Genomic DNA, 17,113 nt, shown 5'->3' with positions numbered 1-17,113 from the left:
ATGTGTGTGTTTGTGTGTGTATGTGTGTGTGTGTGTGTGTGTGTGTGTGTGTGTGTGTGTGTGTTTGTGTGGGTGTCTGTGTGTGTGTCTCTGTGTGTGTGTATGTGTGCATGTCTGTCTGTATGTATGTATATATGTATGAATTCATAATGTACGTTTGTATGTACACACACACACAAACGTATACGCACATACCAACATACACACACGCACACACACACGCACACACTAACACACACACACATATGGTGGTAGAAAAGAATTCGATTATTGACCGAGCAAGATTACGTTCCACACCCATTTCACTTTAAGAAAAGTCTCAATTTGGTCTCATACGGATCCTAATTCCTGAAAGTGACTTACAAGTCATTCCACACCGACTATAATTTAGCATGGCCGCAGTCAAATGACTGAAACAAGTAAAAGAGTAAAGAAAAGGCCTCTAGCAGCACCCCGACCATCAAATGCTGGGACCTATAATGACGAATGAAACTATTGGTGACTCACATACTCTACTACACGAGAGAGATCATGCCGCGTACGATATTGGTAAACGAGAAAATTACCGTGACAAAGCTTGTGGCTGGCTGAGCGGGCCTCCCTGTGAAAAACAGACCTGACAACATCTGTTACACGGAGAAGGTACACATCCTCCATATATTTACCAACACGTTTCAGTTCATTGTATGGAACCATTTTGTTCTCGAATTCTTTAACACCAGAACTACTCCCAATCAGAATTAAGATCTTCTCGGTTGTTAGCATCGATTTTGATCGATACTTTTAAGTGTGTCTATAAGACGGTTTTTTCAAAGCTTGTGTGGCTTTGGACTGGGAACATTTTCTTTGCTCCCTCTCATCATGCAACATGTTTTTGGCATGCAGATGCTAGAAGTTCCTTCAAAGACGTGGTGAACTCGCGTGATATCCTGTAGAACAATTGGTTTTTCTGGCCGTCTGAACATTTGTTGTGCCACTAGTGCTATAGCTGAATCTTTCTTACTCTAGGCACAAGGCCCGATATTTTTAGGGAGGGGGCCGGTCGATTAGATCGACACCAGTACGCAACTGGTACTTAATTTATCGACCCCGAAAGGATCAAAAGCGAAGTCGACCTAAGCGGAATTTGAACACAGAATATAAAGACAGACGAAATACCGCTAAGCATTTCGTTATGCGCGCTAACGTTTCTTATTTCTTCATTGCTTAGCGTTATTTCGTCTGTCCTCAAATTCCGCCGAGGTCGACTTTGCCTTTCATCCTTTCGGGGTCGATAAATTAAGTACTAGTTGCGTAATGGGGTCGATTTAATCGACTTACCCCCTCCTCCAAAGTTTCGCGCTTTGTGTCTAGAGTAGAAAAGAGTATTTCTTTCTTCATTATTATCTGTTTATTCACTAATTTCTTGTTTCTTTACTTTTTAATCTTTATCACCTATTCATTGCTTCTTTCTCTCTTTCCTTCTCTTTTTTTCTTTCTTTCTTTTTCTCTTTCTTTGTTTCTTTCTCTCTTTCCTTCTCTCTTTCTTTCTTTCATTCTTTCTTTGTTTTCTTTTCTCTTTCTTTGTTTTTTCTTTCTTTCTTTCTTTCTTTCTTTCTTTCTTTCTTTCTTTCTTTCTTTCTTTCTTTCTCCTGTCATTTTCCACTCCATTTCTTCCTAAAATGTTTTCAATCCGAGTATGTTATTTGTGATAACCACATTTTTGTTTTCACCATCGTTTTTTCATCATCTCTCTCCCCTCTTTGTTCTTCAATCTCTCTTCTTCGCCCTCGGTCTATCTCACCCTCTCTTCCGCTTCATATATATACTTATGTATACATACATAGATATATATGTGTGTGTGTGTGTGTGTGTGTGTGTGTGTGTTTATGTGACTATGTTTATCTATCTGTTACCTATCTATCGATCTGTCTCTGTCCATCTGTCTACCTAAATATCTATGCACATTTCCATCTATCTATCTATCTATCTATCTATCTATCTATCTATCTATCTCTATCCATCAACATTTCCTCCAATTTTCCTTTTCTTTTTCTCTCCTTTCTTTCTTTTCCTCTTCCCCTTTCTTCTCTTGCTGTTTTATGTTTTTATTTGATTATCATATTTCTTCTATACATTTTCTTATTTTTCTCCTCTTTTTTTTTTTTTTTTAGAAATATTCTTATATATTCTTTTTTTTCTCCCTCCTCTTTCTATATATCCTTCATTCTGTTAAAGAAATCATTATATTTACTTGCATACAACAATAGCTAAGCATTTATTTGCTGATCTCTTGAACGGTTAACCTCCCAACACTTCCATAACGATTTACCGACCCTGTTAATAGAAAACTCTTTATATTTAATCATATAATATCGCATCATTATTGTAAGATGCCATATTTTCTAGTCATTTTCTTCATATTTTTATTTCTTTTATCCATTTTTATTTCTTTAACAATCTTTTCTTTTTTCTTTTTCTTTTTTTTAACGTACCTTTTCTTCTCCTCCATTTGAAGAAATTATCGCCTGCTCGTTTATAATGGCGACCTTTTGTGTAGTGTTGTGTTGTGTTGTGCAATATTTGGTTGTTGTTTTTTTTGTGTGCGTTTTGTGTGTGTATATAATTGTGGGTTTTATTGTTTGAAGTATTTGTACGAATGTTCTTTTACATGTGTATGTATCCCTTTCTGTGTGATAGTGAATGTGTATGTATATATGTGTGTGTGTGTGTGTGTGTGTGTGTGTGTGTGTGTGTGCATTGGTGCTTATAGTAATACGCATCTTTTAAGATCGTTGAATACTGCTTTCAATATATTCCGTGCGCGGGTGTGTGTGGGGGGGGCGTCATGTGGCTTTGTACTTAGGCATTAGTGTGAGTAATTCAGTGTGTGTGCGTGTGTGTGCGTGTGTGCGTGTGTTTGTGCGTGTGTGCGTGTGTGTGTTTGTATGTGTATGAAAGCATACATACAAACAGATAATTTGAGTGATCTTGTGTTTTGTCTGTATTTGTGTAGTAGTAGTAGTAGTAGTAGTAGTAGTAGTAGTAGTAGTAGTAGTAGTAGTAGTAGTAGTGGTGGTGCTGGTGGTAGTAGTGGTAGTAGTAGTAGTAGTAGTAGTAGTAGTAGTGGTGGTGGTGGTGGTAGTAGTAGTAGTAGTAGTAGTGGTAGTAGTAGTAGTAGTAGTAGTAGTAGTAGTGGTGGTGGTGGTAGTAGTAGTAGTAGTAGTAGTAGTAGTGGTGGTAGTAGTAGTAGTAGTAGTAGTAGTAGTTGTCGTTGCTGTTGTGAGTGAATGTGCCTTTTTTTTTCTAATATAGATTTCTCTCTTTTTCCTTCTTTCTTTCCTCCTCATTTCAAACCTTCCTTCCTTCGTTAATTGATGACACTTTTTTTACTTTGCTTTTTTTATTTTGATAACTTTGTGTTTAAGTGAAGATTTCTGTGTAATACATGTGTATATGAGTGTATATGTGTGTGTGCATATTTGTATGTATGTATGCGTGTATGTAATTGTGTGTGCATGCGTGTGTGTATGAGTGCGTGTTTACATTTAAATGTTACAGTGTATCTCTGAGTATACATGTTCTGGTAGGTATAATAAGGTATCAATAGAGACCCACTTACGCGCACGCACGCACACACACACACACACGCGCACACACACACACACACACATACTTGCGAGCTGGCAGAAACGTCAGCACGCCGGGCGAAATGCTTAGCGGTATTTCGTCTGCCGCTACGTTCTGAGTTCAAATTCCGCCGAGGTCAACTTTGCCTTTCATCCTTTCGGGGTTGATTAAATAAGTACCAGTTAGGCACTGGGGTCGGTATAATCGACTTAATCCGTTTGTCTGTCCTTGTTTGTCCACTCTATGTTTAGCCCCTTGTGGGCAGTAAAGAAATAACATATATATATATATATATATATATATATGTATGTATTATTTAAAAGCAGCAGAAATATAACAAAAAACTGTTACTCTGATTTTCACGTTCCCGTTCATCGGACAGTCCGATGAACGGGAACGTGAAACTCAGAGTAACGGTTCTTTGTTATATTTCTGTTGCTTTTAAATAAAGCATATTACTCTACCTCTGGTATTTGAGTACTCTTTTTTGCACCTTGTTGCACATTTCATGTGCTTACTCCGGTATATATATATGTGTATATACACATAAATATATACACACGCACAGGAATTAAACTATTCGACGAAAGAGTTTACCAATTACGCAACAGTGTCGTTGGTATGTCTGCATTTTGAATTAAATTTTTACCGGTAGAAATTAACACTTTTACCCGCATAAGTATCTCACTTGTTTCACGCAGAATTTACCAGCCACTCAGCTCTTAACAGGCCGACTTAACAATAAGGAGGGCACAGCATTTTGATTCATTGTTTGTGAGGTAAATCAATATGTATGTGTGTGTGTGTGTGTGTGTGTGTGTGTGTGTGTGTGTGTGTGTGTGTGTCACTTAAAATCAAGGATAAAATGTATATGGGATTGCATCAAGTAGGTAGCGTGTAGAAAACAATTAAGGTAAATATTAATACAAAGTATATAATTTTATAAATATAATTATAAAATTATAATAAGGGCAACTACCAAGTAATGCTACATGCTAGAAAAAGACGCCAAATGGCTCTAAACTACTTTACCTATCATATAGACACGCGCTAAAAGCGAGGGAATGAACAAAAAAGATTTCTTGAAAAAGTTTAGCGATATATCGATCGATTTCTGGTTTTGTGATGTAATATCACTTTACCATCATCAGTATGACATAACCAAAAGTACAAGGGAAAGGGGATGCATAAATGTTTATAACTATGTAGTTATGGTTATATCATACTGATGATGGTAAAATGGAATTATATCACTGAACCAGAAATCGATCGATATATGGCTAAACTTTTCCAAGAAATCTTTTTTGTTCATTACCCCACGTTTAGCGTGTGTCTATGTGAGAGATAAAGTAGTTTAAAGCCATTTGGCGTCTTTGAATATTTGTTTATTAATCACTGACCTCTACCGGGATTGTTTCTAATATCAAAAATATCGGGGAAAGAATTCATATTGGTGGTGGTGGTGGTGTTGGTGGTAATGTTTACCCCAGGGCAGACACGATCAAGAACATTAACGATGAAGGGCATTCTAGTCGTGATCATTCCTTCTCTATCATTTATACGGGGACCCAAGAACATTTTCATGATCTTAAAAAATTGTAGGTGTTATTTTGAAATCTGAAACCTGGATCTCTGCTAAAGAATACTCCTTGTCCAAGACATTCAAGATCCAAGTGGTGTTAATAATTTATCGAAGAAACAGGTCATTAGGATCGAACATATCTACGTTCTTGTGAAACACAGGTCTTAACCATATAGCCATACAAGTATCCGAATGGGTTCTAAATATACAATAATGGCCGTGAAATCTCGAGAAAGGCAATGACTGGTATATAAATACCGGTGATCGAAACTAAAAGGGAAGCAAAGTAGTCAACGGCGATTAAATCTGAACACAAAATACGAATAAATATGCTCTACTTCCACCGACCACCGAAGCTGATACTATCTGATGTTGCACGCTCTTGCTTCGCTCTTCTTACTCTTAGAAGCGCATAGATCTGTCAGTGTGGAATCATGACCCATGATTTTAGGTTTTGGTCATATCTCTGATTACTGAGAAAAGAAGTAACCCTAAGCAGTTCTATATTTAAGGAGTTATGTACATTATTTACATTATTTACATTTGACGGATATTTGTCCTCATCTTGTTTGTTGTTAACACAACGTTTCGGCTGATATACCCACAATCCTTCAACAGGTGTCTTGGGAAAATTTCGAACCTGGGTTCTCATTCCTAAGGTATTTTTCAATGCTGTTGCTTTTGTTGTTACTATTATTATTATTATTATTATTATTATTATTATTATTATTATTATTATTATTATTATTATTATTATTATTATTATTATTATTATTATTCAGGTCACTGCCTGGAATCGAACTCGGAATTTTGGGGTTAGTAATCCGCGCTCTTAACCACGACGCCATATGCCCGTGAAATTCCCCTAGACACCTGATGAAGGCTGGATGGTATATCAGCGGAAACGTTGTGTTAACAACAAACAAGATGACGACAAATATCCGTCAAATATAAATAATTTAAGTAACACTAAGATTGTGTCTTATGTATGGATTATAAATCTCTGTATTGACCTGAAAGGGTGTTGTTTGTGGATTAAACATTAGCAGAGATTTAAATTCATCCTAACACTTTTCTATGTATTCTCTTGGATTTCATTTTTTCTCTCAAACTCAAAAGAAGTTCATGTGATATCTTGTATCATGATATACTTACTGACTTTTTTCACTAAAACTAACCGATATCATTGATAGGATTTCCGGAGGTTTTGCTCTGTTGTAGTCTTCCTCGCTGGAGATTAACGTTTTTCTCTGCACTTCCATTTTGTATTTTCACGCACGTTACTCTGCACACAAACACCAGTGCACAAAGTTTCACGCCACTGCACTTGACCGGCATTCACTCAATGCTTGCTGCACTATCAGTTATGAGAAGCCACACACATACCTCTGCACCTTTTGTTCCGCCATATGCAAACTACTCCAATTCGATGGCGCACGGGAACTATTTTTCCATTTATAACCATCATTATTTTCCTCTTCGCATTGACAAAGATACTAAAGCTTGAAACAGAAAAACTTCTTTCCTTGCAGCGTAATACACTGACTTACCACTTCATTCGCTCGTTATTTTTTGGCACAATATCCTGCACACACACACACACACACACACACACACACACACACACACACACACACACACACACACACACATACATACACACGCACACACACACACACACACACATGGGAGACAGAAAGGCTGAGTCGTAGAAGAATCATGGTGGTTTGGTTGTATATACGTGTGGATATAAATGAGGGTATGTAGAAAGTAGGTGATCAAATAAGTAAATGAGAGATCAATTGAGATAAGAGTGAAACAGTGTGGGTGCAGGCGTGGTAAGAGAGATAGATCGATAAATAGATAATTAGATAGATAGATAGAGAGATAGAGAGAGGTAGAAAGAGAGAGAGAGAGAGAGTATAAGTTGTGACAGCGAAAGAAAGATAAAAAATATATATAGGTAGAGCAAAGAAAGAAAGAAAGAAAGAAGGGCAGAAAGGAAACAATCGAATGAAAGAACAAAACGTGGAAGTAAATAGCAGAAGGTAGCGAGTTCATTTCATTGATAGAAGCTGTGATTTGATTGGTTGTTGATGATTGTGACCCCATAAACGAATCCTTAATGTAAACACGGCAGGGGGTGGCTTGTGGAGATGGTTGGAATCAGAAAGCACATGGGATATTGTCATAAAAGAGGGAAAAAAAAAAACTAAAGGAGAGAAAACATGGTGTTTGGTGATTCAGAAAACGAAAAAGGAAAACACACACACACACACATACACACACACATGCATGCTCAGAAGAAATAAGAAAATATAAAAATCGCTTTGAAAAACTGAGAGAAAGGAAGGAGGGGAGGATAACATCGTAGTAAGGTGACTTTTGTCAAGCAGATTTAATAACATTAATTTTTTTTTCCTTCCCTTTTGAATACATTTCATTAAGGTTTTTTAAAATTTTTTTACTCCGATTTCCCTGCCAAGATTAAGTTAGGTTTTTGTGTTAATAATTTTAATTGAATAAAGAGAGAATTAAAACGATAACTACGAATAATTATGAGCTAGTTGTTGGAAGAGAGTATTAGTAAAGGAATAATAAGTTCTTAACGGTTTCTTCCAGCTGGTAGGGAAGACAATTTTTGACAAGTTTCTGTCATATAAAGATTTTCAAATATTTTAGGGTATCACTACATTTACCAAAGCTGCAATGAGGGGATTTCTATTTACGTTAACCCTCGTGTACACACATGCGCTCGCGCACATAATAATACTTACATGTATACATACAGATGCACATACATATATATATATGTGTGTGTGCAATTACAACCGTCTACCAAATCCACTCAGAAGGCTTTGGTCGGCCCGAGGCTATAGTAGAAGGCACTTGCCCAAGGCGCCACGCAGTGGGACTGAACCCGGAACCATGTGGTTGGTAAGCAAGCTACTTACCATACAGTCACTCCTGCGCCTATAATATATATATATATATATATATATATATATATATATATATATATATATATATATATATATATAAAGAGAGAGAGAGAGAGAGAGAGAGAGAGAGAGAGAGAGAGAGAGAGAGAGAGGTAGATAGATAGGCATGCATTTATGTATATATGCGTTTACGATATGATGTGCATTGGACAACGTATGCTGCTTGTTGGAGATGTGTGCTGTCGAGTATTTGCGGCTAGACGTTCAGTTTTCTGGATTCTACTTGATAGCGAACTTAGAAAGCCCGGTACAGCTGTGATTCTTGAAATGGAAATGGAAGCAGGAAACATTACATCATGTGTGTAAGAAATTTTCGGTAGAAACACCGTGACGCTTTCCATATACAAAGTCTTTGACCAGCAGAAATGGATAGAACCTTCTATATGGTTGGGGGATTATATAACCGCTTCCCACCAGCTTGTTGTTGTGAGAGTACATTACGACTACGTGGATCACAGAGTGAGTAAACATCCTACACTCTGGATGTAAGTAAATATCTTACAGCTAGAGTCTCTCTTGTATGATCAATATAGCTCGGCCTCATTGGAAGGATAAGCCAAGCATTATTGTCGTAGACGGTCCAGATGTGAAGGAGGGAAGTACAACCTCTATGCGTATTAATGAATCTAGCGTAAACGTAAGGTATGAAACGAGAGGAGAGGGTTAATAACGAGAATTGATTTCAGTATTTGACTGGTATTTTATTTTATCTACGTTGGAAAGAAGAAATGCAATGTAGGTCTCTGCCACCACCACCACCACCACCACCACCACAGTCACAACCATCGCCGCCGCCACCATGACGACGACCACCACCACCACCACCTAAAACATCAAATCCAGTACCGTCACCATCAACAGAATCAATATTATCACCATCGTTACTACAACCACCACCACCACCAAAAACATCAGATCCAGCACCGTCACTACCACCACCACCACCACCACCACCACCACCATCACCACTACCATCACCACAATCACCACTATAGCCGCCGCCGCCACTAACCACAACAAAAACATCAAAACCAGCACCATCACAGTCACTGTCCAAACTCACCACCGCGATAACCACCAACACAACCACTGCCGCTATCACCACCACCAAAACCACCACCACCACGACGACGACGACCACCACCACCACCACCACCACCACCACTACTACCACCACTACACCATCGCCGGCACTACCACCACACTACCAGCACCACCATTGACAGCATCACCAAGGAAGGGTATAATCTGATGGATATCTTCCTGCTATCTCCAGCAAACTAAGCGGCTACGTAGAGGAGCAGTTACTATTACTACTATTAATATTGGTTATTAATGGCAGCCATTACTGGTGATCTCGAACGAGGAAACTCTGCGTTGGATTTCCTTATTTACTTCTCCAATTATTCCTCTCGTTTTCTCAACAGAAGCTTTTAAAGATCGATAGAAAGAGCAGGGCGTTACCGTTTGGTTTCGTATCTTTTTTTCTTTACACCTTTAATAGAATGGCGTAGTTGCACGTTTAATTAGACTGATTAATTAACGCTAAAAGCAATGATGGCAGGCGTCAGCAATGACATACATATCAACATGCACCGATATCTATATACGTGTATATTAACTCACACACACATTGATATATATATATATATATATATATATATATATATATATATATATATATATATATATATATATATATATATATATATATATATATATATATATATATATATATATTGGTAGACAGACATACATAAACACAGAACAGAAACATGTATACACACACATATATATATATATATATATATATATATACATATACGCACACATATATATTTGTGTGTATGTATGTATGCATGTTTATACATGGATATACGCATGTACAATGAGACTTAAACACATATATTTACATATATGCACACACACGAAATAGCGCTAAGCATTTCGCCCGGCGTGTTAACGTTTCTGCCATCTCACCGCCTTAGTGTCTTTCTATATTGTCTACTGGATCATACCGGTGAAAGTGCGTGGCTTGGTGGTTGAGACATTCGGTACACGATCTCAAGGGCGTAAGTTCGATTCCCGGTTACGCGTCGTGTCCTTGAACAACAACGTATTTCACGTTGCTCCAGTTCACTCACCTAGCAAGAATGAGTAGTAACTGTTTTTCAAAGGGCCAGCCTTTTTACACACACTGTGTCAAGCTGAATCTCCCCTGAGAACTACGTTAAGGGTACAATGTGTCTGTAGATTGCTCAGTCATTTCCACGTTAATTTCTCGAGCAAGCTGTTCCGTTGATCCGGTAAACTGTAGCTCTCGCCGTCGTGACCGACGGAGTGCCAATGCGATACTGGATCTGCGCTAATCTAAGGCGAAACGACTAACTAATGTGACACCCGTGTGACACCCGTGTGACACCCGTGTGACATCCGTGTAACATCCGAGTGTTGACAGTCTGAAACTCACCAACACTCCTCACTTCTTCTTTCCACACTTACCAAATATACAATTCTGTGATAACAGTTTCACAACTGTCCCCGTCACCGCCATGCCTCACTCGTCGAACACCGTTATCTATGTATGTATAGGGACGAAGCTGGCTGAACAAATTAGATTCATACCCGTATGACACCCGACTAACACACGCCTGTTAACATGGGCAACGTCCCACTGGCGCCTGCCTCAATACAATGCTTATCAACTAGATATCGTCACGGTAAACAAGAAGAAAAGATTCACAGCGATCACTCGTACTATGGCACTGATCAGCTTCAGCTCTCGGATGCTAGTATGCAAATATTCACACACACACACACACACACACACACACACACACACACACACACACACACACACACACACACACACACACACACACACACCTACACTCACCACCTGCACAAATTTATTATACGCATATATGTATATCTAATAAGGATTATTACGAAGTAGCATAGTATTACATATATTATATATATACATATATACATACATATATATATATATACATATACATATATATATATATATATATATATATATATATATATATATATATATATATATATATATATATATATATATATATATATATATTCACAAGCCATCTTTCCATATCAACAAGACCGCACTTGCCAAAACACACACACACACACACACACACAAATATATATATATATATATATATATATATATATATATATATATATATATATATATATATATATATATATATATATATATATATATATATATATATATATATGAGAGCGTGTGTGTGTGTTTGTGTCTGTGTTTGTCCCCGTTCACCGATTGACAATCGGCGTTGGTGTATTTACGGGGATGTAAACCAGCGGTTCAGCAAATCATACCGATAGAATAAGTACCAGGCTTAAAAGTACTGGGATCGATTCTTTCGACTAAATTTCTTCAACGCGGTTCCCAAACATGGCCGCAGTCTGATGATTGAAACAAGTGAGATATATAAAAAAGGAAAGTAAAAGATATAGGTTCTGTAAATTTCAATACTAACTAAACATGCAATTTTGAAGGCCAGCAGTACTTTTCACGTGCTCTGCACTGCACATCGACATCAACAACAATATTGGCAAAAACAAACAAAAAAAAAAAGCTAAAGAAATTGAGAACCACTTTGTATAATGACTTGATGTGTATATGTGCGTGTGTCTGTTTGTGTATTAGTGCGTGTTGCTTCTTTTAAATTTAGCTTTTTAAAAATCAATCTAAATGATCCTCTTTGTTAAACGATCTACGACGTAGGTCTATCGAACACTAGCGCTTTCACATATGAAACCGCAACACCATTCTTATTTAGAATACCAATTAAGCCTTGTACCCAGCCAACAATTGATCAAAGCTGATGGAGTTGTCTGGCACTGAATAAATAAGAAAGCTGTTTATTAGTATTGTGTAATGTTCTATTAACAATAGCTAACACAATTAACTATTGATATTCCACTTAGCACTACCGACCTCCAGCTGTTTTTATTTGGCGGTCCATCCACTCAAAGACAATAACAGGATTAGCATAAAAATAGCAGGATCAACCATTTCACTATTCTGTTTTTTTTTAATATAACAGTAAAATTGATATTGTGTGTTGTAATTTGGTTGTAATTTAGATATAAATTTTCATGTAGCTTCTAATTTCAACTCTTAGCGAACTCAAATTTGCTTCTTTTTTTTTATCTTTGTGTGGTTCGACAAAGAAAGTACTAGCCGAAGTACTTAGAACGATATGATTGGTTGTAAGAACATGCAAAATTGCAAAGATAGGAATCAATACTATGGAATTGAATTGTATATATTGTGGGATGTATATATACATATGTAAATACATGTATACGTACATATATATACAGAAGATTATCATTTAAGTATACGTGGGTGTATCTAGATATGCAAGTATATACGTGAGAAGACATACAAAAACAAAACATACAAATCTACACGTATACACATATACCCTGTTGTTGGTGTTGAATTCCCAATGAAGTAGCCTCCCTGGATCTAGGTTAGAAACCGGCTCTTTCTCTGTTGGCTGGAAATCTTGAAATAAAACTGAATAAGGACATACATGCACACACACACACACACACACACACACACACACACACACACATATCAAGGTACATAAAAACATACATACACACATATACATATACAAACGGACTTAAATACATTTGTATGTATGTATGTATGTATGTATGTGTATATGTATGTCTGGTTAAAAAGTATTATATTATGGTCAGAGTTCAAATGTTGTCGTAGCCCTTAGCTTACCCTCCCTTCTAGGTCATTAAAATAGGGTACCAGTGGAATACAGGAGCCGAGTGTATCGACTTATATCCCCGCCCCACAGAAAAAATGCAGCCTTCTTGGCTAAATTAATAACAATGAAGATAGCGATCTATTAAAATCATCATGAATTCCTGATCTTTACATTCTCAGTTCAAATTCAAATGCGGTTAGCTTTGACTTTTATCCTTTCTAGGTCGATAAAATAAAATGCCAGTCAAGTGCTCGATCGTTATAATCGAATTGCCCCTCGTCTGATAATTGCTGGCCTGGTGCTAACATTAGAAATAATTTTAATTGCTGTGTTCGTTAGATTCTTCAATAAAGAAAGGAAAAATATTTTGTAAATTCTGATAAATGTAATAAACTATAAAACCAAAATTTTAAAGTTGTTTTTTCTAGTTTGCTTGTCATCAACCCTATAGCAATCACTTGACACCTACGTCTGTTTAATTAAAGAAATACTAATTTTCAAATTGTAAAAGGAAGAAGAAAGGGATCTTGATCCGTTCAGAACCATATCGTATTTTTCCCATCTGATATTATCTATGTCAGAAGTTGAAAAAGATCTTGTAAACTACAAAGATTTGTCAGTAAAAAAAAAAATTTTACAATCTAAACTTGATCAGGAGACCAAACTTCTAGCCAAACAGACGTTTAAGTGGAAAAAAAAAAATTCCAAAAATTCTTTCACTACAAAATCTCCTATGTATTAGAAATTCTTTTAATTAAATTTTATATTTTTGTTTTCTTTGCTATCATTTTCAAAAGCAACAGCCACTGCAACATTAACAAGTTGTTCCTACCCAGTTTCCTCTTCATAATCATCATTTTTTTTTTCTTTTTTTTTTTTTCTTTTTTTTTTTGTTCTTTGCCATTCCAGATTTAACACTGCATTCGATTTGTGTATTTTCTGTAGAGCTCTTACATGTTTATTTATTATAAAAGACGTGCAGCTATCAATACATTTACTCCGCATACATGCATTAACAACATGTCTGCACACTGATTAAAATCTATACTAACACGTAATGTATACAATCAAACCCCCACACATACGCACACACACATACACACACACACATATACACACTGAGTTTTCGTTTTTTATACAACCCAGTATATCTATTAACATTATAACGATATGCTGTCCTTCTTAGGTGGTCGCTACAGATTTTTTTTTCAATTTCAATTACTTTACACACACACATAGACAAACACACACACACATGCATATATATGTGTGTAGGTGTGTGTATACGTATCTAATATTCTTTATTCATACATATTTCTTATTGCATTTATATTTAAAATTCGCTGTATATACATTCTTATATATTCTTTCTTATGATATTTATTTCAGTCTTAAATCTAAATAACATATTTGCATATATATATATGTCTTTTATTTATAACATATATCTATATTATTTATTTACATTTCCTTTATATTATTCTATTGTATTTATATTATTTTTATAACATTTAGCAATAGTTTTTATGTTAATACTAATACGTATATTTTGAATAATTTTATGAATGTTATATATATTTGCATTAAACATTTTAATAAGATCTTATATATACATACGCACACATACACGTACACATACACTCACACACACGCATTTTGCATTATATTATTTATATTGCGTATATATGTGAATTTCTGTGTATTTGCATGCGTTTTACATACATCCCTACCGAGTTGTGTGGTAAATGAAACTAAAACGTAGGCCTATATATAAAGGTATATGCACAAAAGTGAGGTTACATGCTTGTATATGATGTCACACAGAACCAAAGTGTACACATGCATACACTCGTGAAGACACTAATACATACCCATACAAATACACATAAAATCTATATATTTATGTTTACATGGTGGAGATGAAACGATATTCTAAAACTGGGAAAGTGTTCGTTGTATGATAAAGGGTGCCGGCTTATACACTGTATATGAAATTCTATGATTTTAGCTAATCTTATCTGGTTCTCTCTTCCACCGTTTCTTTTAGATCCATTTCTTTTTGTCTTTCCCTCTCCATTCACCCCTCCCCCTTTCTCTCTTTTAATCTCTCATTCGTTATCATCGTAGAACAGTATTTCTATAATCACACTGACACAAACTATACAACAATATGTGTGTGTGCACGTGTGTGTATATGTGTGTGTGTGTATGTCTCGCTACAAGACACAGAAATCATCAGAAACCATAGGTCAAAATGTCTAATCAGAAAATGTATTCATTTAGTTCAATTAACTAGTCCATTACTAGCGATTATTACCAATGTCTAGGGGAAATGGCTGACATAAAGAATGGATCCCGATTACACACATAGACATATATGCTTATTATTTGTCTCATGCTAATTCTCGGGTATGTTGATGTTTCAGTGACCGCTAGATTTTTCAGCCGGTGTAGCAAGACATTTGGATCTAGCAAGCTTTGATTATAATAGAAGTAGGTCCACAATGAAATGTTTACAAAGTGAATGGAATACACAAGACGAAGAAAGTGAGTGTGCTTGTACACATCCGAAAAATCGCACCGTAATGAAGTGGTAATAACTTATGGTTCCAAAACTACATTTCAACCTGATGATCAGTTATATGAAACTAACGACAACAGTCTGTGATATTTCTGAGCATCAATGAAACACAGTTTATAGTGACTCTTCAGATACATTAGTTATATAGATATATATGTTCATATATATATATACACACTATATGGATATGCACTATATACATATACATTATATATATTTATAGATAGATAGACCTTACTTGGAAGAGGATGGTGGCGTTCAAACATATAATAATGTAAATAATATATATATATATATATATATATATGGATGTATGTATATATATATATATATATATATATATATATATATATATATATATATATATATATATATATATTCCCTATAGAGCAAAAGGGAAAATATGACGAGGCAGGAGGAGAACGGGAAAATATATAAAGGAAAAAGCAAGGCCAAAAGCTGTAGGGTAAGTAGCTTGCTTACGAGATCAGTCCCACTGCAAAGAGACCGATGGAATAAGTACTAGGCTCACAAAGAATAAGACCTGGAGTCGATTTGCTCGACTAAAGGCGGTGCTCCAGCACGGCCTCAGTCAAATGACTGAAACAAATGAAAGAATAAAAGAATAAAAGAATATATATATATATATACATATATGCAATATATATATATATATATATATATATATATATATATATATATATATATATATATATATATATACACACACACATATATATACATACATATATATATACATACACGTAATTATATATATATATACGCAAATATATACGTGTGTGTGTTTATATATATATATATACGCATAAACATACACATATACGCATATACGTATGTATATGCAAACTTATCCATATATACGGAAGGAAAAATATATGTATATATGTATATATTTATATATATATGTATCTGTAAATGTATATATATATATATATATATATATATATATATATATATATATATATATATATATATACGTGCATACAATACATACATATATACAATATATGCATATACGCATGTACATACAAACATAGGTATATATACATGGAATGAAAGAGAGAAAACGATTGCTTGGAATAGATGCGAAGGTAGACATACAGACAGTTATTTCGTTAAACAAATAGCTAAAACGCTGAAATACATCTTCAGTACACAAATACTCATCGAACACCACCTTCAAAAACTGACACCAGTTGTCACCAAGTTGCAGAACGGGATTGTATTAAGCTGAAATAAATAAGAAATAAAAATTAAATAAAAATCGAGCCATAGATGGCGCCACTATACTAACAAAGCCAACAACATAGGGATGTGAGACGGAACAGAACGTGAAATGAAACAGATATGGTAGCCTAATAAAACGTGTGAGGTACTCAATGACAGACTAAGAGTAGTTGTTTCATGTGTATGTATGTATGTCTGTGTGTATGTATGTTTGTATGCATGTATGTATGTATGTATGTATGTATGTGTGTGTATCTGTGTTGCAACTATATCAGCTTTAACAAAACTTACAACG

The 17,113-nt window shown here is 35.5% G+C and overlaps 1 long non-coding RNA gene across 1 annotated transcript in view; it reads right to left on the bottom strand.

Annotated features, from left to right (window-relative positions):
• Nucleotides 1-16,823, bottom strand: part of LOC149132508 (uncharacterized) — a 52,462-nt gene extending 35,639 nt beyond the window's left edge. Inside the window, exon 1 of the long non-coding RNA XR_016244518.1 lies at nucleotides 16,693-16,823. This is a non-coding gene — a long non-coding RNA (uncharacterized LOC149132508). The remainder of the gene's footprint in view (nucleotides 1-16,692) is intronic.
• Nucleotides 16,824-17,113: the final 290 nt, after the last annotated feature.

Source organism: Octopus bimaculoides, chromosome 15 (assembly GCF_046866305.1).
Source record: "Octopus bimaculoides isolate indiv1 chromosome 15, ASM4686630v1, whole genome shotgun sequence".
NCBI lineage: Eukaryota > Metazoa > Mollusca > Cephalopoda > Octopoda > Octopodidae > Octopus > Octopus bimaculoides.
The sequence above is the reverse complement of the archived record's forward strand: the minus strand, read 5'-3'. Positions and strand labels throughout refer to the sequence as shown.